General features: G+C 35.8%; 1 protein-coding gene across 9 annotated transcripts in view; it reads left to right on the top strand.

The window, feature by feature from the left end:
* Window positions 1-27,208, top strand: part of ASIP (agouti signaling protein) — a 159,215-nt gene that overhangs the window by 97,092 nt on the left and 34,915 nt on the right. Inside the window, exon 8 of one of the 9 annotated variants that reach the window (XR_009048406.1) lies at window positions 13,231-13,447. The exons of the other annotated variants lie outside the window; for them this stretch is intronic. The gene's annotated coding sequence lies outside the window, so the exon portion shown is untranslated. Of the gene's footprint in view, window positions 1-13,230; window positions 13,448-27,208 lie in introns of those variants that run through there. 9 annotated transcript variants of the gene reach the window in all.

Below are 27,208 nucleotides of genomic sequence, written 5' to 3'. Positions count from 1 at the left end.
AATATAAAGATTAAAAACTTTAGAAAATAATCATTGTATTCTGAAATATTGCTTTTGCCCCATTATCTCTCTTCTAACCTACTAGGATTACAACTTCTTACCATGTCCCATGTGTCTCTTACACACTTTTCTGTATTTTTCATCATTTTGCATCTCCATGTGGTTCTTTGTTTTAATTGAGATAGAAATTACATAGTTTGAAATTCACCAATTATGTGATTCTCACCAAATTTAAATAATTGTGCAACCATTAGAATGTTTCTATCACCAAAAAGTTTCCTTGTGTCCATTTGCAGTTATTCCTACTTCTTTTACTTCCAGCCCTAGACAATCACTAATTTGCTTCCCCCCCTAATTTTTTGTAGTAAAATACACATAGCATAGGATTTACCAGCTTAACCATTTTTAAGTATACAGTTCAGTGATGTTAAATACATTCATAATATTGCAAAAACATTACCAATATCTATCTCCATAACTTTTCATCTTGTAAAACTGAAACTCTATACACCTTAAGTGATAACTCCACATTTCGCCTCATCCAAGCCCCTGGCAGTGAGCATTCTACTTCTGTCTCTGTGGTTTTGACCATTCCCAGTACCTCATATATGTGGAATTATACAGTATTTTTCTTTTTGTGACTGGCTTATTTCACTGAGCATGATGTCCTCAAGGTTCATCCATGTTGTAGCTTAAGTCAGAATTTCCTTCCTTTTAAAGCTCAAATTATTCATTTTTAAAAAATTTCTCTTCCTAAGATCAATTTAAGCTCTTTATTGAAGTATAATTGCTTTACACTCTTGTGCCAGTTTCTGCTGTACAACAAAGTGAATCAGCTGTATTTACACACATATCCCCATATCTCCCTGCTCCCGCGACCTTCACAGCCTCCCTATCTCACCCCTCTAAGTCATCACCAATCATCAAGTTGATCTCCCTATGTTATGCAGCAGCTTCCCACTAACTATCTGTTTTACATTTGGTGGTGTATATATGTCAATGCTACTCTCTCATTTTGTCCCAGCTTTCCCTTCATGCCCCCCACACCCATGTCCTCAAGTCTGTTCTCTGCATCTGCATCTTTATTCTTGCCCTGCCACTGGGTTCATCAGTACCGTTTTTTTAGATTCCATATATATATGAGTTAGCATACAGTATTTGTTTTCCTCTTTCTGGTTTATTTTGCTCTGTATGACAGACTCTAGGTCCATCCACCTCACTACAAATAACTCAGTTTCATTCCTTCTTATGGCTGAGTAATATTCAATTGTATATGTGTGCCACATCTTCTTTATCCATTCATCCATTGATGGGCATTTAGGTTGCTTCCATGTCCTGGCTATTGTAAATAGTTCTGCAGTGAACATTGTGGTACATGTTTCTTTTTGGATTATGGTTTTCTCAGGGTATATGCCCAGGAGTGGGATTGCTGGGTCATATGGTAGTTCTATTTTTAGTTTTTTAAGGAACCTCCATACTGTTTTCCATAGTGGCTGTACCAATTTACATTCCCACCAACAGTGCAGCAGGAAGTTTCCCTTTTCTCTGCACCCTCTCCAGCATTTATTGTTTCTAGATTTTTTGATGATGGCCATTCTGACTGGTGTGAGGTGATACATCAAATAACTCATTTTTATGTATATATCACATTTAACTTATCCATTACTCTGTTGATGAACACTTGGGTTGCTTCCACAATTTTGCTGTTGTGAATAATGCTGCTATGGGGTACAAACATCTCTTTGAGACTCTGCCTTCAATACTTTTGGGTGTATGCTCAGAGATGAAATTGCTGAATCATATGGAAATTCTATTTTTAATTTTTGAGGAACCAACATACTGTTTTACACAGTGGCTGCACCATTTTACATTCCTACCAATAGTGCACAAGGGTTCCTATTTACCCACATTCTTTCCAACACTTGTTATATTCTGTTTTTAATAGTAGGCATCCTAGTGGATGTGAACTATCTTACTATAGTTTTTGCTTTTATTTCCCTAATGATTAATGATGGTGAGTGTCTTTTCATGTACTTATTGCCCATTTATATATCTTCTTGGAGGAAATGTCTATTCAAATCCGTTGCCAAATTTGAATTGGTTGTTGTTATTGTTGTTGTGTTTTAGGAGTTCTCCCTATATTCGCGATATTACTCTTTTATCAGATATATGATTTGCAAATATTTTCTCCCATTCTGCAGGTTGCCCTATTACTCTGTTGACATTGGCTTTTGAGGCACAAAACTTTTTAATTTTTTGAAGTCCAGTTTGTCTATCTTTTCTCTTGTTGCCTATACCTTCAGTGTCATATCCAAGAAATTTTACCAAATCCAATACCATGAAGCTTTTTTCCCTGTTTTCTTCTAAGAATTTTATGGTTTTAGATCTTAACAGTTACTCTTTAATTCAGTTTTAGTTAATTTTTGTATTTGGTGTTCAGTAAGGGTCCAATGTCATTCTTTTGCATGTGGATATTGCAGTTTTCCCAGCACCATTTGTTGAAAAGACCATTTTCCCCATGGAATGGTCTTGACACCATTAGTCAAAAATCAAATACCATATACGTGAAAGTATATTTCCAAGCTCTCTATTGTATCATTGTTCTATGTGTCCATCTTTGTGCTGGCACCACACTATTTTGATTAATGTATCTTTGTAGTAAGTTTTGAAGTCAGCAAGTATGGGTCCTCCAGCTTTGTTCTTCTTTTTCAAGATTGTTTGGGCTTTTTGAGTCTCTTGATAATCCATATGAATTTTGGGATGTTTTTTTCTATTTCTGCAAAAAATGTCATTCGGATATTGATAAGGGTTGCATTAACTCTGTAGGTTGCTTTGGGTAGTATTGACATCTTAACAATATAAAGTCTTTCAATCTATGAACAAGGGATATATTTCCATTTATTTATGTATTCTTTAATTTTTTTAGCAATGTTTTGTAGTTTTCATTGTACAAGTATGTATTATTTTTGATGCTATCTTTTTTTTTTTTTTTTTGGAGTATAATTGCTTTACAATATTATGTTGGTTTCTGCTGTACAATGAAGTGAATCAGCTATATGTATACATATAACCCCTTCCTCTTGGATCTCCCTTCCACCCGCATCCATCCCACCCATCTAGGTCATCACAGAGCACTGAACTGAGCTTCTTGTGCTTTATAGCATGTTCCCACTGTCTATTTCACACATGGTGTTATATACATCAATCCTAATCTCCCAATTTGTCCCACCCTCCCCTTCTGCCCCTGTGTCCACATGTTCATTCTCTACATCTGCATCTCTATTCCTACCCTAGTAATAGGTTCATCTGTACCATTTTTCTAGATTTCACATATATGTATTAATAAACAATATTTGTTTTTCTCTTTCTGGCTTACTTCACTCTGTTTGACAGATTCTAGATCCATCCACGTCTCTCCAAATGACCCAATTTTGTTCCTTTTTATGGCTGAGTAATATTCCATTGTGTATATATACCATATCTTCTTTATCCATTCATCTGTCATTGGACGTTTAGGTTTTTCCATGTTCTGGCTATTATAAATAGTGCTGAAAAAAAAATAGTGCTGCAATGAACATTGGGGTACATGTGTCCTTTTGAATTATGGTTTTCTCTGGTTGCTGGGTCATATAGTAGTTCTATTTTTAGTTTTTTGAGAAACCTCCATATTGTTCTCCATAGCGGCTGTATCAATTTACATTTCCACAAATAGTGCAAGAGTCCCCTTTTCTCCACACCCTCTCTAGCATTTATTATTTGTAGATTTTTTTGATGATGGCCATTATGACCAGTGTGAGGTGATACCTCATTGCAGTTTTGATTTGCATTTCTCTAATAATTAGTGATGTTGAGCATCCTTTCATGTGCTCCTTGTCCAACTCTATGTCCTCCTTGGAGAGATGTTTCTTTAGGTCTTCCACCCATCTTTTTATTGGGTTGTTTGTTTGTTTGTTTGTTTGTTTTGATATTGGGCTGTATGAGCTGTTTGTATATTTTGGAGATTAATCCTTTGTATGTTGCTTCGTTTGCAAATATTTTCTCCCATTCTGAGGGTTGTCTTTTTGTTTTGTTTATGGTTTCCTTTGCTGTGAAAAGCTTTTAAGTTTAATTAGGTCCCATTTGTTTGTTTTTGTTTTTATTTTCATTACTCTAGAAGATGGTCAAAAGAGATTTTGCTGCAATTATGTCAAAGAGTGTTCTGCCTATGTTTTCCTCTAAGAGTTTTACAGTCTGGTCTTACCTTTAGGTATTTAATCCATTTTTAGTTTATTTTTGTGCATGGTGTTAGGAAGTATTCTAATTTCATTCTTTTACATGTAGCTGTCCAGCTTTCCCAGCACCACTTATTGAAGAATCTGTCTTTTCTTCTTTGTATGTTCTTGCCTCCTTTGTCATAAATTAGGTGACCATATGTGCATGGGTTTATCTCTGGGCTTTCTATCCTGTTCCATTGATTTATTTTTTTGTTTTTGTGCCAGTACCATACTATCTTGATGACTGTAGCTTTGTAGTGTAGTTTGAAGTCAGGAAGCCTGATTCCTCCAGCTCCATTTTTCTTTCTCAAGATTGCTTTGGCTATTTGGGGTCTTTTGTGTTTCCATACAAATTGTAAATTTTTTTTGTTTTAATTCTGTGAAAAATTCCATTGGTAATTTGATAGAGATTGTATTGAATCTGTAGATTGCTTTGGGTAGTATAGGCATTTTCACAATATTGATTCTTCCAATCCAAGAATAAGGTATATTTCTCCATATGTTTGTGTCATCTTTGATTCTTTCATCAATGTTTTATAGTTTTCTGAGTACAGGTCTTTTATCTCCGTAGGTAGGTTTATTTCTAGGTATTTTATTCTTTTTGTTGCAATGGTGAGTGGGATTGTTTCCTTAATTTCTCTTTCTGATCTTTCATTATTAGTGTATGGAAATGCAAGAGATTTCTGTGTGTTAATTTTGTATCCTGCAACTTTACCAAACTCATTGATTAGCTCAAGTAGTTTTCTGGTGGCATCTGTAGGATTTTCTATGTATAGTATCATGTCATCTGCAAACAGTGACAGTTTTACTTCTTCTTTTCCAATTTGGATTCCTTTTACTTCTTTTTCTTCTCTGATTGCTGTGGCAAGGACTTCCAAAACTATGTTGAATAGTAGTGGCGAGAACGGACATCCTTGTCTTGTTTCTGATCTTAGTGGAAATGCTTTCAGTTTTTCACCATTGAGAATATTTGCTGTGGGTTTGTCATATATGTCCTTTATTATGTTGAGGTAGCCTCCCTCTATGCCGATTTTCTGGAGAGTTTTTACCATAAATGGGTGTTGAATTTTGTCAAACGCTTTTTCTGCATCTATTGAGATTATCATATGGTTATTATTCCTTAATTTGTTAATATGCTGTATCAGATTGATTGATATGCATATATTGAAGAATCCTTGCATTCCTGGGACAAACCCCACTTGATCATGGTGTATGATCCTTTTAATGTGTTGTTGGATTCTGTTTTCGGGTATTTTATTGAGGATTTTTGCATCTATGTTCATCAGTTTTCCTAGCACCATTTGTTGAAAAGGCTGTTTTCCCCATGGAATAGTCTTGACACCATTGGCCAAAAATCAAATACCACGTATGTGAAGGTATATTTCTGATCTCTCTATTCTAACATTGTTCAATGTGTCCATCTTTGTTCTAGTACCATACTGTTTTGATTCCTGTACCTTTGTAGTAAGTTTTGAAGTTAGCAAGTATGGAGCCTCTAGCTTTGTTCTTTTTCAAGATTGTCTTGGCTCTTTGACTCTCTTGATAATCTATATAAATTTTAGGATGCTTTTTGCTATTTCTGCAAAAAATGTCATTGGGATTTTGCTAGGGATCACATTAAATCTGTAGATTGCTTTGGGTAGTATTGACATCTTAACAATATAAAGTCTTCCAATCCATGAACAAGGGATGTGTTCCCATTTATTTATGTGTTCTTTAATTTCTTGCAGCAATGTTTTGTAGTTTTCATTCTTCAAGTATGTATTCTTTTTGATGCTATTTTTTTCTTTTTGATGCTATTGTAAATGGAATTGTTTTTGTGATTTCTTTTTCAGATTGTTCATTGTTAGTGTCTAGAAATGCAAGTTAGTTTTGTGTGTTGATTTTTTATCTTTCTACTTTGCTGAATTCATGTATTAATTCTAATTGTTCTTTTGTGCAGAATCTTTAGGGTATTCTACATATAAGATTATGTCTTCTGCAGATAGAGATAATTTTACATCTTCCTTTCCAGTTTGGATACTTATTTCTTTTTGTTGCCTTGTGGTTCTAGCTAGAACTTCCAGTACTATGTTCAGTAGAAGTGTTGAAAGTGGGCATCCTTATCTTGTTCCTGATCTTAGAGGAATAGCTTTCATTGTTTCATCACTGAGTATGATGTTTGCTGTGGATTTTTCATATATGGCTGTTAATGTGTTGAGGTAGTCTTCTAGTCCTAGGTTTTTGAGTATTTTTATCATAGAAAAGAGGTGAGTTTTTATCAGATGCTTTTTCTGTATCAGTTGAGATAATCATGTGGTTTTTTTCCCCTTCATTCTGTTAACATGGTGTAAAACATTGATTGATTTTTGTACGTTGAACCATCCTTGCATTCCCACTTTGTCATGGTATATTATCTTTTTAATATACTTCCAAATTCAATTTACTAGTATTTTGTTGAGGATTTTTGCCTCAGTGTTCATAAGAGATATTGGTCTGTAGTCTTCTTTTCTCATAGTGTCTTTGTCTGGCACTATGAGTTAGGAAGTATTCTCTCCTCTTTGATGTTTTGGAAAGGTTTGCGAAGGATTGGTACTCTTAAATATTTAGTAGATTTCACAAGTGAAGCCATCAGGTCCAGGGCTTTTGTTTCTGAGAGGCTTTTTATTACTGATTCAATGTATTTACTAGTTATAGGTCTATTCAGATTTACTATTTCTCTGTGATTTAGTCTTTGTAGATTTTGTGTTTCTAGGAGTTTGTCCATTTTGTCTAGATTATTCAATTTGTTGGTGTAAAATTGTTCATAGTACTCTCTTAAATTATTTTTATTTCTGTAGGATTGATAGTAATACCCCCACTTTTATTTCTTACTTTAGTAATTTGAGTCTTTTTTTCTTTTTTTTTAGTCCCTCTAGCTAAAGGTTTGTCAATTTTGTTCATCTTTTGGAAGAACTAACGTTGTTTTCACTAATTGTCTCTATTTTTTCTATTTTCTATTTCACTTATCTCTGCTATAGTCTTTACTATTTCCTTCTGCTAGCTGTGAGTTTAGTTTGTTCTTCTTTTTCTAGTTTTTTAACTTGTAAAGTTAAATTGTGATTTGAGATCTTTTTTGGGTTTTGATGTGTTTATAGCTATAAGTTTCCCTATCATCCCCACTTTCATTGCATCATATAAGTTTTTGTATGTTGTGTTTTTGTTTTCATTCATCTCTAAATATTTATAATTTTCCTGGTGATTTCTTCTTTGATCCATTGGTTAAGTGTGTTGTTTACTTTCTGCAAATTTGTTAATTTTCCAATTTTACTTCTGTTATTAATTTCTAACTTTATCCTATTGTGGTTGGAGAAGATACTTTGTAAGATATCTTTGTTGTGGTTGGAGAAGATACTTTGTAAGATATTCTTGAGACTTAATTTGTGACCTAACATATGGACTTTCCTGGAAAATGTCCCATGTGCACTTGAGAAGAATATCTATGCTCTTGTTATTGGATACAGTATTCTGTATATGTCTGTTAGATCTAATTGGCTTATTGTGTCAAGTCTTCTATTTCCTTACTTATCTCCTGTCTGGTTGTTTTATACATTATTGAGTGTGGGATATTAAAGTCTTCAGCTATTACTTTTTTTAAATATTTATTTATTTACTTACTTATTTACTTATTTACTTATTGGCTGTGTTGGGTCTTCATTGCTGCACACAGGCTTTCTCTAGTTGCGGTGAGTGGAGGCTACCCTTCATTGTGGTGCATGGGCTCCTAATTGCCATGGCTTCTCTTGTTGTGGAGCACAGGCTCTAGGCATGTGGGCTTCAGTAGTTGTGGCACATGGGCTCAATAGTTGTGGCTCACAGGCTCTAAAGTGCAGCCTCGATAGTTGTGGCACATGGGCTTAGTTGCTCCGTGGCATGTGGGATCTTCCTGGAGCAGGGATTGAACCTATGTCCCCTGCATTGGCAGGTGGATTCTTAACCTCTGCACCACCTAGGAAACCCTTCAGCTATTACTTTTATGTCCATTTGTCCCTTCAGTTCTGTCAGGTTTTGCCTCATATACTTCGATGATCTGTTATTAGCTGAGTAAATGCTTATAATTGTTGTATCTTCTTGATGTATTGAAGCTTTTAATATATAATGTCCTCCTTTTCTCTTGTAACCTTTTTGCTTTAAAGTCTATTTTGTCTGATATTAGTATAGCCACTCCTGCTCTCTTTTGGTTACTCTCTGCATGGAATACACCTTTTCCCATCTTTTCACTTTCAATCTTTTTTCTATTTGGATCTAACATGAGTCTCTTGTACGTAGCATATAGTTGGATCATATTATTTTACCCATTCTACCAGTCTCTGTATTTTTACTGGAGAGTTTAGTTCATTTACATTCAAGTAATTACTAATAAGGAAGGACTTAATGCTGTCATTTTGCTGTTTGTTTTCTATATGGTTTGTCAATTTTTGTCCCTCATTTTCTGTCTCCATTACTGTCTCCATTTGTATTTAGCTGATATTTTTGTAGTGAAATGTTTAAATTCCTTTCTCATTCCTTTCAGGTATATTCTGTAACTTTTTTGTTTTTTGTTTTTGTTTTTGTAGCTATCACAGAGATTACATTTAACATCCTAAAGTTGTAACTCTCTAATTTAAATTTGAAATTTCAATTTCAATAACACACAAAAACTCTGCTCCTTTACACCTCCAGCCCCACCTCTTTTGGTTGTTGATGTCACAAAATTATGTCTTTCTACATTGTGTACCCCAAAACATAAACTAGTGATTCTTTTAAAATAGTATCTGAAATTATGTAGAAAACAAGTGAGGTTACAATGCAAAGTTACAATGATACTATCTTTTAGACGAACAATTATTTTTTAAATGTCTCTTAAATCATCTAGAAAACAAAAATTAGAATTACAAACTGTTTTCCATTATTGTACTTTTCAGCTCCAGAATTTCTTTTTTATTTTATCTTAGGTTTTCTATCTCTGTATGGACATTTCCATTTTGCTCATACATCACTTTTTTTTTAACTTTATCCACATTTTCCTTCAGTTCTTCAAGCATCTTTATGATGGTTGTTTTAAAAGTGTTTGCCTATTATGCCTGTCATCAGGTCTTTTTAGAAACAGTTCTGTTGATTTATTTTTTTCTTTTAAATAGTCATATTTTCCTATTTCTTTGTATGCCTTGTGATTTTTTTTTTAAACTGGACATTTGAATTTAATAATGTGGTATCTCTGAAAATCAGATTCTCCCTCTACCCCAGGGTTTGCTATTTTTTTGTTATCATTACTATTTTGTTTTGTTTTTATTTGTTGTAGACTGTCTCTTTGCCCAGGATCAGCCTGAGGTGTAAACTTAAGGTCTTCTCAGGTCTTTTCTAAGCCTTTCTGTAGGCATGCATGTTCACTTTCTAATTTTTCCTTTATATGCAGTTGTTTTTGAATGTCCTATGCTTTAATTTCTGGCTCCCAAAAAGGTAAAAAGAAAAACAATCATCAAGCAGAGCACAGATCCCGATATTTGGAAAATGGAATACATTTTGTCCAGCCTGATTCCTAAAAGCTATGTGCAAGCTTCCTCCACAAAGAGCTGCTACTATGCTAAGAGCCAAAATTAACCACAATTTACTGTGTAAGCCTTCCCCTAGAAGTTGGAAGCCTTCAATAGACTCTAGAGTTCCTAAATAGTTGCGTTATACAGATTCTGTCAACACAATTGTCAAGGTGGGGAGGTAGATTCCTTATGCTTCTTCACCATCTTCCCAGAATTCTTCTGTAGGAGTTCTTCATACGTTGTAGATACAAATCTTTGCATATGTGTATATATGTGTACTAGAATATTTTTTCTCAGTCTGTTGCTTGCTTATTAATTTTCAAAAATGCTTCCTTTTGATGGACAAATATTTTAATTTTCTCGAAGTCCAGTATTTCACTTTTTACTTTTTTATGATTAGTACATTTTGTGTTATGCCTTCCAAAGCTTTGCCTATTCCATTATTGCAAAGATTTTCTTCTAGAAGCTTTATGGTTCTAGCTTTTACATTTAGGTCTGTGATCCATCTTGAATTAATTTTTGTGTATGGTGTGAAGTAGGGACCAGAATTTTCATTCCACAGAGATATCTAGTTTCAGCATAATTTTTTAAATAGACTTTCCTTTCCCCATTGATCTGACTTGGTGTCTTGGTTGATAATCAATTGACTGTATAAATCTGGGCCTATTTCTGGACTTGATTCTGGTTATTAATCTATTTCTATGTACTTCTATTGTAAGTTTGATGTAGCTTTATAGTAAATCTAGAACACAGGAGTGTAAGTACTCTGTTACTCTTTTTTCAAAATTGTCTTGATTATTCTCGGTCCTAGTTCCTTTGAATTTCCATACAAATCTTACAACCACCTTGTCAATTTCTTCAAAAAAGCCTGCTGACCTCTAGAGATAATTTGAGGTTCCATTTATTTTCTCCTTCCAGAGAAGATGTACTTTTTGTTTTTGTGAAGCAGATGGCCTATGGGATGAATACTTTTATCTAACAAATATCTGAGTAGTTCAAAGCTGGGCTTCAGTCCTTCTAAGGACTGGTCTATTTCCAGTTCATTCTTATTCCAAGGGTGAAGTGCTTCTTGGTCCCAGTCAGAAGCCTGGGTATTTATCAGGGTCCTTTCTCCTTTTCAGGCTCTTTACCCCAAATTTTTTCTTGTCATGCCTGACTGGGAAATTGCTGAAAGCTCTTTTCAGCTTCTCAGTGCTGCTTTTGTTTTTGGAGTCAGCAATTATCTTCAGGGTAAATTTTCCCCAAACACCAGACTCACCTCCTTTTTGCTTCTCTCTTTTTTTTTTTTTTTTTTCTTTTCCTTTGGGGGGGGGGGGCAGTTTCTTTTTTTTTTAAATTAATTAATTATTTTTTATTGGCTGCATTAGGTCTTTGTTGCTTCACACAGGCTTTCTCTAGTTGTGGGAGCAGGGGCTACTCTTCATGGTGCACAGGCTCCTCACTGTAGTGGCTTCTCTTGTTGCAGAGCACAGGCTCTAGGCGCATGGGCTTCAGTAGTGGCGGCACACAGGCTCAATAGTTGTGGCACATGGGCTTAGTTGCTCCGTGGCATGTGGGATCTTCCCGGACCAGGGCTCCAACCCGTGTCCTCAGCATTGGCAGGCGGATTCTTAACCACTGCACCATCTAGGAAGTCTCCTTCTCTTTTCTTTCATATCTTGGATCCGCAAATTCTCACTGCTTTGGTAGCTCTTCTATGCCTTCAAATTGGTGTTTAAAAATAATAATTTGTCCAGCTTTTCTTTTTCATCCACTCCACACGGCTTGTGGGGTCTTATTTCCCTGATCAGGGGTTGAACCCAGGCCTGGAAGTGAAAGCACCGAGTCCTAACCACTGGACTGCCAGTGAATTCCTGTCCAGCTTTTCTAATTGTTCTCAGCAAGAGGTTTGTCTGTTACAGCCTAATTAGGCAGCCTTTGCTGGAACTGGAACTCTCTGAAGTGTTTTTTAAAAATATAAGTTAATTAAAATTAACTTTGTTTTGGAAAATATTTTCAGACTTTCCTAATGATTATGGGGATAAATCGCAACTACCTAGAGGTGTGGAAATTGTTAACATGGAGGTTTACTTCAGCATTTTAAGGGAGAAAATACTGCAGACCCTCAGACCAGAATGAGAGAGGCCACAAACAGAATATGATGTTTGGAGCTGTTCACCGAGGCTACTTGGCGTGCCTTATAAATTTTCCACTCCCCTATTTCCACCCAAAATTGGGAAGCTAGAGATGATATCCCTTTGCTTATTACCTTCATCCAGCCCCACTGAAGCAAAGTTTAGTATCCATTCAACATTTTTCCATTACTAAGCTATAGCAACACGTGAGTTTTGTAGCTGGATAATACTACTGGTGAGCATTCCTCCTATTTGTTTTTAAATGTTGACAGTGGAATCTGCTTACTCTCAGGGGAAGTCAGGTTGGTGGAAGTGAAAGCAGCAAGAGGAGAGGAAATTGTGTCCTATTCAACGGTTTTAATTTAAGTCTCTGAAGTTTCTCAAATCAAATATGAGGATCACTAGAGGCCTATGGCTTTTGTACACAGATGTACACACATCAGCAGCTACGTAGACCTCCATACACACACTCCCAAGTACATACATCTTACACACTCAAATATATATATATAGACTGATAGCTCCTGTGAAACAGCTTTGTGAGAACAGGAAGTTTAACCTCAGGCTAAACTAGATTAGACCATATAATCCACTGGATACTATGTGGAAAGAGGTAACTCGGATGACCCTCTTGCCCTCTTTTTTTTATAGTTATTATAAAATATTGGCTACAAGTTGTACAATATATCCTTGTAGCTTATCTTATTCATAATTGTTTGTACCTCTTAAGCCTCTAAGCCCCTACTCTTAGAGTGACCCTCCCCACTTCTTTCTACTGGTAACCACTAGTTTGTTCTCTGTGAGTCTGTTTCTTTTCTATTATATTCACTAGTTTATTTTTTAGATTCCACATATAAGTGACATCATACAGTATTTGTCTTTCTTTGTCTGACTTATTTCACTTAGCATAATATCCTCCAAATCCATTCATGCTGTTGCAAATGGCAAAACTTAATTATTTTTTATGGCTGAGTAGTATTCCGTTGTATATATGTACCACATTTTACTTATCCATTCATCTGTTGATAGACACTTAGGTTACTTCCATATCTTGGCAATCGTAAATAATGCTGCTATGAACATGGGGGTGCATGTATCTTTTCAAATTAGTGTTTTTGTTTTTTTCAGATATATACCCAGGAGCAGAATTGCTAAGTCATATGGTAGTTCTTGTTTTAGTGTTTTGAGAAATCTGCATACTGTTTTCCACAGTGGCTGCACCAGTTTACATTCCCACCAACAGTGTACAAGGGTTCCCTTTTCTCCACATCCTCACCAACATTTGCTATTTGTGTTTTTTTAATTCTTTTCCATTATGGTTTATTACAGGATGTTGAATACAGTTCCCTGTGCTATCCGATACCTCTTGCCCTCTTGAGGAAGGACGGGATCAAGAAGCAAGAGCTGACTTTAGCTGATGCCCATTATGTGCCAAGTATGGTGCTAGGACATCTTGTATATATTATCACATTCAATCCTCATATGATCCTATAGAATAGGCATGATATCCGCATTTTTATTTTTTTATTTTTATAAAAAATTTTTTGATGTGGACCATTTTTAAAGTCTTTATTGACTTTATTATGATATGGCTTCTGTGTTATGTTTTGATTTTTTGGCCACGACCAGGGATTGAACCTGCACCCCCTGCATTGGAAGGCGAAGTCTTAACCACTGGACCACCAGGGAAGTTCCTGTTATCCCCATTTTTAATTTAAGGCCCCAAAAGGCCCTAACAAAGGTCAAATAGCCAGTGCACTTGCAGAGCCAAGATTCAAATCTAATTTTGCCTGGCTCCAAAGCCTACTCTTTGAAAGTATAAAAAAGAGGCAGAATTTCTTATTTAAACAATTAGAGTCTGCAATAGAGTTTCTAAACAGAAATATAATTAATGACTTTGTTTATTGTTTCTCTTTCACAATGGCCACCAGGATCAATCTCAGTGAATAAGAGCCTATTGAGCACTTACAAAATGCTCAGTTACTAGGATCTGATGGGCAAGGGTAAGGTTATATGCGAACAGTGAGAGGAACAGAGCATAGAAATGTTAACATTAATAAGCTTTTTCTGAACACCTAAGCACTGAACTGGTTATTCAAAATATAAAGACAAGAAGTATAACACATAGTTCTCACCCTCCAAAGCTTACACCCTAGTTACTTCAAATGTCATTTATGTTGCATCTATGCATACCTATAAAAGGCACAGAGAATACAAACACAAGTAAGCCTGGACCTTCTCTCAGTCTAAGGGCAAGTCAGACTCACAAAAAGGCACTTCAATACTAGATATTGAGTTAAAAGTAAGCACAGGATGTCACAGGAGCATGGACAGGGAGCATTTAGCTCAACACAGGGGATCAGGGAAGCAGGAAGAAATGACTCGAACTAACATGGCAGAGGCAGAATAAATGCATCTGAAACACTTAGCAAGCAACACTGACAGTATATGTGTTCTGAACAGAATGATATAGATATATGACACTACAGAAAGTCAAAGAATATTCCATGACTGACCTGTTCCCTGAATAACTTCAGAATGGGAGTTATCAGACTACAAACTTTTCCTTCTCTTCCCTTTGCTTTTGCAACTCCTGAAGCCTATTCTTGTGGGGAATTTTTCTTCCTCCCTCCTTCCTTCCATTCCTTCCTTCCTTCTCCCATATTTCTTCCTTCCTTCATTCCTTCGTTCCTGTCTTTTCTCTGATTTTTTTCCCAACAAATAGGGAGGTCATAAGAGCTAGAGAAACTGGGGAAGTCTTCAAGCAGAGTGTGAGACTTGATGGATTTATGGGATTTAGACATAAAAAGGGAAACAAATGCCAACTATTGAGTCAGTTGACTCACATTTCGTGAATCCCTACCCTGCCTTCTTATACCATGTTCTGGGAACACTGAGATGAATCTGGCCCATGAGTTGAAATGAGCAGTATATGTTTGTGGGCAGTAAATGGAAAGCATATGTAGAACAGTGGGAAATAAAGTCTAACAGGCAAAATGGGATAGATTGTAAAGGGCCTAGAAAACAAACAGAGGAGTTTAGACTTGATATGGTTGATATCACAAGTCCTTTTAGACTTCTGAGCAGGTGCGGGGGGGCGGGGGGGAAGTGGGTGGGAAAGACTTGAGAGAGGGAAGACTGGTATTATACAGACCAAAAAGAGGCTGTATGTGAGCTTAATTCTGGTGATAAGAGTCTCTAGGGTATGGCAGAAGGAATGGGAAGAAAGGAGCAGGGCAAATTTTAAAGAAAGAATGGACAGGTCTTGAGAATATAGAGCATCTGTACCTCTAGGATATCAGTTTTTAACCTTAGGAAATGCCTAGTTACAGGCCAGGACTCCTAAAAGAAGTTGGGCTGGGAACGGTAGGCTACAGAGAGGAAAGGAAGTGAAAAAAAAAGGCTGCAGACTGAGGATTAGGCCATAACTGCTATACTCTGTGGCTAATAAGTAGACCATGTCTTAGGTGACTTCCATTGAGGTTTAAGGCTCAGGGGTTGTGAAATGCCTTTTTAAAAACAGGTAAAGTCTCTGCGAGCCATTGTTTCAAGGGCAGTATTTATCAGATTGAGCAACTCCAAAACTAGAAACAAAGCAGGGGTCATTTTAGAAGACTTAGCATGCAGAGAAGCTTGTGAAAAACAATTTTTAAGGACCTAGATCCTGAGATCCTGACTTGCGGATCTGAAGTGGGGCCCGGGAATCTTTATCAAGCTTCTTAAATGATGCTAATAAAAGAGGTGCACAGGAGACCCTTTGAGAAACATTTAGAGAAAGATAAGCTACCTGCTCAGGGAGACTGGGCTGGTACCTTCTCCGGATCCATGTGACTTCACCACACCCAGCCTCAGGACTGCTAGACCATTCTATCCCATCAAAGTTATTCTGCTCCACTGGCTGTGAAGGAGAAGGAGATACTCATGTTCCAGGACACTGGCTCAGGCAGGCCTATTGAGTGACTCTAAAGGCTTGTAAACATCAAAAGGGTTTTTAAGAATAGTTGTCACAACATAGTAATGAATCAGAAACATGCAGACATTTGCTTAAATGATTCTGTAGAGACTGGAGTTAAAAGGAAGGGGCTGCCCAGATTTGGGGGTCTAGCAGAATGGACTTGTTTAAGAAAACCAAGCAAGACAATCAGAGAGGACTCTTGGGATTGCCCCACCAGGAGTTCTGAGGCAACTCTAATGAAATGACTTACAAGTGTGGTAGAGTAGCCTCTATGGTCCCCACATTGGCATAATTTTAGTTGAAATTGCACAACCAGGTTGGGCTGACAATCTTTGGGACACAAAGCAAGGTCCAACATTCAAAGCTTGGCAGACCTTAACAAGACTGATTTTTCCTGCCTTTGAATTTATATAGTTCCTTAATTATTATGTCCCTTATGCTACTTAACCCTTTTTATTTTGTATTAAAAGTTGTGCTCTTATCTCAACCTTCCTTTTAGGTTGGATACTGCATCTTTTTCATCTTTATACCCCTCATAGCACTGCCACTGGGCTTTATGAAATACAGTCATCTTTGTTATACAGAAAATTCTTATATATTGAGTTTGTTTTCAGACTTTATTTGGTTCTACTGACCTTTCTGGTTCTAGTACCACACAAATAAAATTAATATAGCTTTATAATACTTTTTAATATCTCATAGGATGTGTTCCCCTTATTATCCTTCTTTTTCAATACTTTCTTGATATATACTGGATGAGATTAATGCCATATTAGTTGTTGCAGAAGAGATTGGTGAACTTGAAGACACAGAAATAGAAACTGAAAGAGAAAAATGACTGAAAAAAATATATACAGGCATACCTCATTTTGATGTACTTGCTCTTTTTCACAAATTGCATTTTTTTTAAAGTTGAAGACTTGTGGCAACCCTGCATTGAGCAAGTCGATTGTCACCATTTTCCCAACAGCATTATTTTTATTTTTTATTTTTATTTATTTATTTATTTTTTATTTTTTAAATGTGCACATTTTTTATTTAAACACACTGGATCCCCAGTATGTTTTAAAAAGGGAATGAAACAAATTTTGGAGGTAGAGGGAACAGATGAAACACCTTCAAAAGTACAGAAAAGCAAGGCAAAATGAAATAAAAAGTAAATGCTAATAATAAATAAAAAGAAACAAAAACAAACAAATCAACATAAAAATAAAAATCAACATAAATCAACATAAAAATAAACAAATCAAATCCAATAAAAAACAAAATAAACATAAAACAAAAATTAAAATAAACATAAAAAGGAAAAGAAAGAAAATTTAAATTAAATTATGGTAGTAATACTGAGTGTTTCAACAGAGAAGCTTCATCCTTTTAGAATCTTAAAGCAAGTAATTTGGAATTTTAAATAAGTAAGCTTATATTTATTTACTATGGTCCTAATACTGTTCTCGTGCTATGACTACTCACTGCTGGTCATAATTATCTATCAAGTTTTTAACGTGAATCAGCTTGTTGTAAAGATATTGACATCTGTTTTTCTGCACAATAACTAGGATTCTTCTCTTTCATCTTCTGATATTCTAGTGAGATTCTGTTATTAACATCCTGATATTCTTTTGAGTCTGGAGAAAGGTGCTTCCTTTTTGAATTTAGATAAATATGTTACATAAAGTCAGTATCTTGGCATACAAGGCATTATATTCCTCATAGTCTACTCTGAATTCTCTCTCATAACGCTGACGTTGCTCAGAGGAAACTATGGTGAGGTAATTAGTCAAATAATCTGGAAGCACAGATGTTGAACAAGTCTCCCTAAAGGGAGTGCAAACCTTTTTCACGTCTTCACTTGAATTTGGTTTTGTACTTTCACCTTGTCTTTCACCATCTGTATTCTGTTTCTCCATAATCTTAATATTGTTATTGTACTCTTGGTTCTTGGCTTTATGTTCCGTAAATTTGTATTTGTACTTCTCATCAGACATCAAATGTTTTTTCTCCATGAGCTTCAGACACTTCATTTAAATTGAAGTAGAGGATAATGGCAAAGAAGTATGTTTACATTGCTGATGCTCAGAGATTCTACTGTTTTGACTAAAACTGTCAACATATGGGGCTTGAGTCTCAGGTCCTTCTGCAATTCTACAAGAATGCAGTTAGAATAGACAGGCTGAGGAGGATTTGAAATGGGAAAGCAGATTGTGGGCAATGGGGAAGAGCTGGGATTGGCAGCAGCTTCAGAGGGTGGTGGGTGACCCACAGCAGGTTTTTTACTGGTGTTATTCAAACAGCCATGTGATGTTGACTGTACTGTAGTTGTCAGGTGAGATAGTCTATTTTGTTCCTTGAAGAATCAATAACAGCTGAATTGAAAAGTTGTTCCTGAGAAGGGGATGATCCAACAGCATTATTTTTAAATTATGTGTACATTTTTTTAGACATAATACTATTGCATGCTTTATAGACTATAGTATAGTTTAAACATAACTTTTATGTGCACTGGGAAACCCAAAATTTGTATGACTCACTTTACAGTGATATTCACTTTACTGCAGTGGTCTGGATTGAACCTTCAGTATCTCCAAGTTATGCTTGTATACGGATGATCAGTGAACTCTGGGACAATTTCAAGCAGCATTACATATGTGTAATTGGAATTCCTGAAAATGGAAGGAAGTGAGAATCAGAAAAAAAATTTTTTGAAAAAATAATGAATCTTTTCTAATTGTGATGAAACTATAAACCCATAGAGCCAAGAAAGTCAACAAACCTAAACACAGGAAACATGAAGAAAACTATACTAGGGCACATCATAATCAAATTTCTTAAAACCCATGATACAAAGAAAATCTTAACAGTAGTTACAGGGAAAAGACACATTATATACAGAAGAACAAAGATAAGAACAACATCATATTTCTTATTGGATATAATGAAAATCAGAAGACAGTGGGAAAGAAATGTTTAAAGTGCTGAAAGAAAAAAAGGCCCCTAAGAATGTAGAATTCTATACCCAACAAAAATATATCTTTCAAAAATGAAGGTGAAAGAAAGAATTTTTTCAGGTTAAAAAGTTGAAAGAATTAATCACCAGCAGAACTATACTGCATGAAATCTTAATGCAGTTCCTCAAGCAGAAGAAAAATAACACCAAATGGAAACTTTGTATATACATAAAGAAAGAAGAGTATCAGAAATGGCAACTACATGGGTAGATAGAAAAAAATTATTTTCTTGTTATTTAAATCCTTTAAAAGATAGTTCAAATTTTTCCCCATTTTTTGTTGTAGTAAAATGCACAAAACAGTTCAACTTTTTAAAACAGAAATAGTAATGTTTTGTGTGCTTTAGAACATATGTAGAAGTAAAATGTATGACTCAATAGCACAAAGTCCAGAAAGGAAAAATAGAAGTATATAGTTTTAAGTTTTTTGTTTTTTATTAAGTTTCTTATACTGTATGTAAAGTGGTATAATATCACTTCAAGGTAGATTGTGATAATTAAAGATGTATATACTCTTAACTCTAAAGCAACTATTAGAATAACATAATAAAGTTATAACATAATAAGCCAATAAAAGAGATAAAATAATAAAAATACTTAATCCAAAAGAAAACAGATAAGGGAAGCAAAGAACATGAGCTAAATAAAAAAGAACAAGGTGGTAGATTTAAACGCAATCATATCAGTAATCACATTAAATGATTATTAAATGGTCTAAATATCAATATTAAAAGGCAGACATTGGCAGATTGGATGGAAAAGCAAGACCCAACTGCAAACTACCTCCAAGAAGCTCACTATAAATATAAAACCACAAATAAGTTAAAAGTAAAAGAATGGAAAAAGGTATATTAGCACTAATAAAAGAAAGCTGAAGTGACTTTTTTTTTTTTTTTTTTTTGGCTGCTCAGCATGTGGGATCTTAGTTCCTTTACCAGGGATCGAACCACGTCCCCTGCATTGGAAACACAGGGTCTTAACCACTGGATCACCAGGGAAGTCCCTGAAGTGACTCTATTAATGTCAAATAATGTAGATTACAAAGCAAAGAATATTACCAGGGATAATAATAAAGAGATCAATTCACCAAGAGGATATAACAATCCTAAACATTTATGCAGCTAACAACAGAGTTTCCAAATACATGAAACAAAAACTGACAGACTTGCAAGGAGGAAGAGGCAAATCCACAATTATAGTAAGAGATTTCAACATCCCTGTATTAATAATCCATAGAACAAACAGAAAAGTCAGTAAGGATGCAGAAGACTTGAACAATATTATCAACTGGTATTTGACCTAACTGGTAATTATAGATGGATCCATCCAACAATAGCAGAATACACATTCTTTTTAAGTGCAAAGAGAATATTTATCATGATTGACAATATTACAGGACATAAAATAAGTCTCAATAAATTTTAAGGGATTTAAGTCATACAAGATATTCCCTTTGACCACAATATAATTAAATTAGAAATAAATAACAGGGACTTCCCTGGTGGCACAGTGGTTAAGAATCTGCAGGGGACACAAATTCAAGCCTTGGTCCGGGAAGATCCCACGTGCCGTGGAGCAACTAAGCCTGTGCACCACAACTACTGAGCCTCCACTCTAGAGCCTGCAAGCCAGAACTCTTCGAGCCTGTGCACCTAGAGCCCATGCTCCACAAGAGAAGCCACCACAATGCAAAGCCCGCACACTGCAACAAAGAGTAGCCCCCACTCACCACAACTAGAAAAAGCCTGTGTGCAATAACAAACACCCAACACAGTCTAATTAGTTAATTAATTAATTTTTTAAAAAAGAAATAAATAACGGAAAGATCTCTGAAAAATACCCAAGTATTTGGAAACTAAATAACACACTTCTAGATAATCCATGAGTCAAAGAAGAAATCAAAAGAAATGTTGTAGAATATTTGAATTCAATAAAATTTATGGGATGCCAATAAACAGTACTTGGAAACTTACAGTGCTAAAGTCCTATGTTAGAAAAGGAGAAAGTCCTTAAATCACCTTAAAGAACTAGAGGGGGAAGAAAAGCAAATGAAACCCAAAGATAAAAGGAAATAATAAAACTGAGGAAAAGAGGAAATAATAAAGATTAAAACATATATTAATGAAATGGAAAAGAGAAAAAACAATAGAGAAAATAAATGAAAATAAAAGTTGGTTATTTGAAAAGTTCAATAAACTTGATAAACCTATAGCCAGATTGATTAGGAAAAAAAGAAGACATAAATTACCAAGTTAGAAATTAGAGAGAGATATCACTAGAAAGTCTACAGATATTAAAAAGATAGTAAGGGAATACCAATAAATTAGCAATTTAGATGAAATAGACAAATTATTTGGAAGACAAAAACTACAAAAGTTCACTCAAGAAAAAAAATCATATAACAATATTCCTAAATCTATTAAAGACATTGAATTTATGGTTAAAATTCTTCCCACAAAGAAAATTTCAGGCCCAAATGACTTCATTGGTAAATTCTACCAAAGATATAAGGAAGAAATAATACCAATTCTACACTAACTCTTCCAGAAAATTGAAAGAGACTCTATGCCAACTCATTCTGAGGCTAGAATTACTCTCATACCAAAATCAAAGACATTATAAAAAAAAGAAAACTAAAGACCAATATACCTAATGAATATAGATGCAAAATTCCTCACAAAATTTTAGCCATTCAAATTCAGCAATGCATTAAAAAGGATAATACATTATGACCCAAGTGAGATTCATCTCAGGAATGCAAGGTTTGCTTAAACACTCAAAACTCTATCAATGTAATTTACCACTTTTACAGACTAAAAAAGAAAAACTATGTGAATGTTTCAATAAATGCATAAAAAGCATCTGAAAAAAATCAAACATCCGTTTCTGATTAAAAAAAAAAACTCACTCCCTCTTGCAAGAGCACCAGAATTACAACTAATTGCTGAACAATCATTGACAGAAAGACACTGGAACTCACCAAAAAAGACACCCCACATCCAGAAACAAAGGAGAAACCACAATGAGATGGTAGGAGGGGCACAATTGCATTAAAATCAAATCCCATAAATGCTGGGTGGGTGACTCACAAACTGGAGAACAGTTATACTGCAAAAGTCCACCCACTAAAGTGAGGGTTCTGAGCCCCACGTTAGGCTTCCCAACCTGGGAGTCCAGCAAGGGGAGGAGGAATCCCCAGAGAATCAGACTTTGAAAGCCAGCTAGATTTGATTGCAGGACCTCCACAGGACTGGGGGAAACAGAGACTCCACTCTTGGAGGACACACAAAAAAGTGTGCTCACCAGGACCCAGGGGGAAGGAGCAGTGACCCCAAAGGAGACTGAACCAGACCTACCTGCTGGTGTTGGAGGGTTGCCTGCAGAGGTGGGGGGCAGCTGTGGCTCACTGAGGAGACAAGGGCACTGGCAGCAGAGGTTATGGGAAGTGCTCATTGGTGTGAACCCTCCCAGAGTCCACCATTAGCCCCACCAAAGAGCCTGTAAGCTCCAGTGCTAAGTAGCCTCAGGCCAAACAACCAACAAGGTGGGAACACAGCCCCACCCATTAACAGACAAACAGATTAAAGTCTTACTGAGCTCTGCCCACCCAGCCCTACCCACCATCAGTCCCTCCCATCAGGAAGCACACATGAGCCTCCTAGATAGCTTCCTCCACAAGAGGGCAGACAGCAGTATCAGCAGTATTTTGTTCTGTGGAACTGAAAACCACAGCCAAAGAAAGATAGAGAAAATGAAAAAGCAGAGGACTTTGTACCAGATGAAGGGACAGGATAAAACCCCAGAAAAACAACTAAATGAAGAGGAGATAGGCACCCTTCCAGAAAAAGAATTCAGAATAATGATGGTGAAGATGATTCAGGACTTTGAAAAGAGACTGGATGCAAAGATTGAAAAGTTTACCAAAGACCTAGAAGAATTAAAGAGCAAACAAACAGAGATATGCAACACAATAACGGAAATGAAAAATACACTAGAAGGAACCAACAGCAGATTAACGGAGGCAGAAGGGCGAATAAGTGACCTGGAAGACAGTCTGGTGAAAATCACTGATGCAGAAAAGAATAAGGAAAAAAGAATGAAAAGAACTGAAGACAGCCTAAGAGACCTCTGGGACAATGTTAAATGCATCAACATTCACATTATAGGGGTCCCAGAAGGAGACGAGAGAGAGAAAGGACCCGAGAAGATATTGGAAGAGATTATATTTGAAAACTTCCCTAGCATGGGAAAGGAAATAGCTACCCAAGTCCAGGAAGTGCAGAGAGTCCCAGGCAGGATAAACCCAAGGAGAAACACACCAAGACACATAGTAGTCAAATTGACAAAAATTAAAGACAGAGAAATGTTATTAAAACAACAAGGGAAAAACGACAAATAACATACAAAGGCACTCCCATAAGGTTAACAGCTGATTTCTCAGCAGAAACTCTGCAAGCCAGAAGGCAGTGGCATGATATATTTAAAGGGATGAAAGGGAAGAACCTACAACCAAGAATACTCGACCCAGCAAGGATCCCATTCAGATTCAACGGAGAAATCAAAAGCTTTACAGACAAGCAACAACTAAGAGAATTCAGCACCACCAAACCAACCCTACAACAAATGCTAAAGGAACTTCCCTAAGCGGGAAACATAAAAGAAGAAAAGGACCTACAAAAACAAAAACAAAACAATTAAGAAAATGGTAATAAGAACATACATATTGATAATTACCTTGAATGTAAATGGACTAAATGCACCAACCAAAAGACACAGGCTGGCTGAATGGATACAAAAAGAAGGCCCATATATATGCTGTCTACAAGAGACCCACTTCAGACCTAGGGACACATACAGACTGAAAGTGAGGGGATGGAAAAAGATATTCCATGCAAATGAAAATCAAAAGAAAGCTGGAGTAGCAATACTCATATCAGATAAAATAAAAAATGTTACAAGAGACAAGAAAGGACATTACATAAAGGTCAAGGGATCCATCCAAGAAGAGGCGATAACAATTATAAATATACATACACCCAGTATAGGAGCACCTCAATACATAAGGCAAATGCTAACAGCTATGCAAGAGGAAATGCAAGGCAGAAATAGAGACACAGATGTAGAGAACAAACACATGGACACCAAGTGGGGAAAGCGGAGAGGGTTGGGGGGGATGAATTGGGAGATTGGGATACCAAATTGTACACTCTAAATATATGCTGTTTATTGTCTGTTAACTGTATCTCAATAAAAGTTCTTTAAAAAAAAATCTTAGAAATCTAGAATAGAAAAGAACTTCCTAAATTTGATAAAAGACATCTACAGAAACCTACAGCTATTGTCATATTTAATGATTAAAGACAATGTCTTTGTCTGTGATAAGGAACAAGGCAAGGTAATCTGTTGTTTTATCTTTTTTTCATAATTAAATGCAGTAAGGCAAGAAAAAGAAGTAACATTCACCCCATTTGGAAATGAAATATTAAAACTGTATTTATTTGAAGAAGACATGGTTGTTTATAAAGAAAATGCAATGAAATCCTCAAAAAGTCTGCTAGAACTAATAAGTAAGTTTAGCAAGGTTGAAGCATTCAAGATCAATATACAAAAATCAATTGAATTTTTATATAGTAGTAAAGACAATAGAAATTGAAATGTAAAAAAATCACTTATAATAGCATCAAAAATATTGTTATTTGTGACAAATCTGTATAGGACCTATATACTGAAACTATAAGACATTACTGAGAGAAATTAAAGAAACTCTAGGGAATTCCCCAGCAGTCCAGTGGTTAGGACTCTAAGCTCTCACTGCCAAGGGCCAGGGTTCAATCCCTGGTCAGAGAACTAAGATCCCACAAGCTGTGCAGTGCAGCCAGAAAGAAAGAGAGAGAGAGAGAGAGAGAGAGAGAGAGAGAGAAAGAAAGAAAGAAAGAAAGAAAGAAGAAAGAGAGAGAGAGAGAGAAAGAAAGAAAGAAAGAAAGAAAGAAAGAAAGAAAGAAAGAAAGAAAGAAAGAAAGAAAGAAACTCTAAATAAGTAGAGACATACCACATTCTTGGATCAGAAGACAATAATGTTAAATATCAATTATTTTTGTATTGATCTATAGATCCAACTCACCTTCAATCACAATCCCAGCAGGTTTTTTAGAAGTTGACAAGCTTATTTTAAAATCTGTGTGGAAATACAAAGAACATAGAATAGCAAACACACTTTGAAAAAGAGGGACAAAGTTTGAGGACTTACTCTCCCTGACTTCAAGACTTGGAAAGTAATCAACAAAGTGTGGTATTGGAATAAGACAAATAAGTCAATAGTTCAAAATAGAGAGTCCAAGAATAGACTTACATATATATGGTCCATTGATTTTCAACAGTTACAAAGTATAGTAAATGGTACTAGTGCTGGAACAATTAGATAACCATAAGCAACAAAACAAACACCAACCCATAACATCACACCATATAAAAAGCTAATTTGAAATTGATTGTAGACATAAATGTAAAATCTGGGATTTCCGTGGTAGTGCAGTGGTTAAGAATCCACCTGCCAATGCAGGGGACACGGGTTGGTGCCCTGGTGTGGGAAGATCCCACATGCCGAGGAGCAGCTAAGCCCATGCACCACAACTACTAAGCCTGTGCTGTAGAGCCCTCGAGCCACAACTACTGAGCCTATGTACCACAACCACTGAAGCCCACGCGCTAGAGCCCGTGCTCTGCAACAAGAGAAGCCACTGCATTGAGAAGCCCCTGCACTGAGAAGCCCACACGTCACAGTGAGAGGTAGCCCCCGCCCTCCGCAACTAGAGAAAGCCTGCACACAGCAACGAAGACCCCATGCAGCCAAATAAATAAATAAATGTAAAGTCTTGCCATATGGTAAGATAAACAATAAAACGTTTGAAAGAGAACACAGGAGAAAGTTTTATGACCTGGAGTTAAGCAAAGATTTCTTACATATAACATGAAAAGCACAATATATAAAAGAAAAAAATTAATAAATTGAACTTTATCAAAATTAAAAACTTCTGCTCTTCAAAAGACACTGTTAGAGACAATGAAAATCCAAGGCTCTGACTGGGAGAAATTATTTATGAATAACTTATCTGTCAAAGGACTTGTTTCTGGAATATAATAGGATATATAAGAAAACAAAGAGCACAGCTTTTAAATGGGCAAAATGGTTTAACAGATACTTTATCAAAAGAAATATATAGATGGAAATAAGCTCATTGGAGAAACACAGATTAAAACCAAAGTGAGGTACCACTATACACGCCTGTTAGAATTTCTAAAATTGAAAAAGACTGATCATATCAAGTGTTGGTGAGGACATGGAGCAAAGGGAACTCTCATACACGTCAGGTCTAGGATTTGATTTTACCCTACTTATAAGTTGATAAGTTAGCTTATTGTTGTTTTGTGGATGCTGACAGAGACATGAGACTCTTGGGTCAGAGACACAGTACTTTATTAATCACAATACAACAAGCAACATAAGCAACAGCCTTTTGCATCAGTTCCCCTTGCCCTCAAATTCAACAGGGACAATACAGAGGACCCACATGCATGTCTGCAAACATGGTGAAATGCTTTACCTGAGAGGAATGCTGAGCTTGGGGAACCCACTGTTTTTTGTTTGTTATGTGTTGTTATTTTGTTGTAATACCTATAGTTCATTTTATTTATATATCATGTAGTATTTTTATAGAGGTAAAATTGACACACATTATATTAGTTTCAGGTGTACAATATAATTATTCAATATTTGTACGTATTGCAAAATGATTACCACAATAAATCTAGTTAACATTTCTCACCATCCATAGTTAATTTTTTTCCTTGTGATGAGAATTTTTAAGATTTACTATTAGTGACTTTCAAATATACAATACAGTATAATCTCCATGCTGTATAATACATCCCCATGACTTATTTATTTTATAACTAGAATTTCATACCTTTTGACTCCCTTCACCCATTTTACCCACCAACACCCACCCCTGCCTCTGGCAACCACCAATCCATTCTTTGCATCCATGAACTTTGGAAATCCACTGTTTTATAGCAAGCAGTAAGCAAGCCTGCTTTTTTGTCCTAGGGAGATATTACCTCATAGTTTAAGGTTGCTTACTACAAAGATAGTTCTGAGAAATGACTTGAGTAAAGAGCTGTCAATGCCTTGCATTCTTGGAATACTCTGTAATATGAAGGGAAGCATAAGAGACCCATGGCAGAGTGTCTCTCAACAACATACACCCTCAGTTCTACATCATCTTGTCTTCTGATTAATTTTCACATGAGTAAGTCATTCTGTTGGCCACTCTGATTAATCTGGCTGATAG

Source organism: Hippopotamus amphibius, chromosome 12 (genome assembly GCF_030028045.1).
Source record: "Hippopotamus amphibius kiboko isolate mHipAmp2 chromosome 12, mHipAmp2.hap2, whole genome shotgun sequence".
Classification (NCBI taxonomy): domain Eukaryota; kingdom Metazoa; phylum Chordata; class Mammalia; order Artiodactyla; family Hippopotamidae; genus Hippopotamus; species Hippopotamus amphibius.
The sequence above is the reverse complement of the archived record's forward strand: the minus strand, read 5'-3'. Positions and strand labels throughout refer to the sequence as shown.